This window comes from Emys orbicularis, chromosome 19 (assembly GCF_028017835.1).
Source record: "Emys orbicularis isolate rEmyOrb1 chromosome 19, rEmyOrb1.hap1, whole genome shotgun sequence".
Lineage (NCBI taxonomy): Eukaryota > Metazoa > Chordata > Testudines > Emydidae > Emys > Emys orbicularis.
The window spans coordinates 10,623,367-10,624,766 of record NC_088701.1 but is presented as its reverse complement, the minus strand read 5'-3'; positions in this window follow the sequence as shown (position 1 = coordinate 10,624,766).

Genomic DNA, 1,400 nt, shown 5'->3' with positions numbered 1-1,400 from the left:
GCACTGAGCAGGGGCTCCCACCTGCCAGGAACAACAGAGCTAAAGACCATTGTGACCAGAGTCCCAGGGGAGCCTGCACTGAGGTCACTCAATTAAGGTGAGCTACAAAGAATGGGGCAGACAATCCCCAAAGCTGGTGGATATTCCAATACTTAGATTTACCAAGTCAGCGCAAAACAGCTTCTGTTGTACCCCACTGGTTACCCAGAAACTAACAGCACAGTTCCCTTAAAGCAACCCAGCCTCAGGCCTCCACCCAGACACCCAAGTCAAATAGGAGGAGGATCAATGAAAATCTTATTCATCATATCAGAAAGTTCTACCAATCCTAAAGAATCAGATACATTACCTCCCGGGTTAATGAATATTCCAGATCTTACCCAAATACACCCTTCCAGCCAATTCTTCTAAACTACACTAAAATGTATTAAAAGAAAAGAGAGAGGGAATTGGTTAAAAGATCAGCATAAAAGATCAGACACGAGTACAGTTCTTGAGATTAAATTCAGAGTAGAGATGGTGAGCTTTGTAGTTGCAAAGAGTTCTTTCAGAATTAGTCCACGGGGTTCTAGTCCAATGTCCATATTCAGGGCGATTCCAGATTAAAACTGTATTGCCACCCTTCCTTCTGCGCTGTCTTCAGAGCTGGGTGGCCGGAGAGAGGCAGCCGTTGGCCGGGCGCCCAGCTCTTAAGGCAGTGCCCCACCTGCAGCAGCGCAGAAGTAAGGGTGGCAATACCAGACCCTGCCACCCTTATTTCTGTGCTGCTGCCTTCAGAGTCGGGCGGCTGGAGAGTGGCGGCTGCTGACTGAGGGCCCAGCTCTGCAGGGAGCAGCACAGAAGTAAGGGTGGCAATACCATCCCATCCTTCTGTGCTACTGCTGACGGCAGCTCTGCCTTCAGAGCTGGGCTCCTGGCCAGCAGCTGCTGCTCGCCAGCTGCCCAGCTCTGAAGGCAGCGCCGTCGGCAGCAACAGCCCAATAGGAAGGATAGCAGCACCGCAACCCCACACACAATAACCTTGCAACCCTCCGACAACTCCCTTTTGGGTCAGGACCCATACAGTTACAACACCCTGATGCAAATAGCTGAAATCATGAATTTTTTTTTTTTTTTAAATCCTATGACTCTGAAATTGACCAAAATGGACCGTGAATTTGGTAGGGCCCTACCTATACGCCTGGGAGTTCAGGGCTCCTCTCTGCAGGAGGGCTCAGGCAGGATCTGGAGGGGTGACCTGCTGCTGGAGGGATGGTACCCCAGGCACAAGACCAATTAGTGCGGGGGGGGGGGAGGGGGCTTGGCCCAGTGGAGGGTCCGGGGCTGGTTTGCCAGGATCAGGTCCCTGCCTTGCCACACCCAAGCCAGTAAATGGGGCCCAGGCATGGCACCAGCCCCGC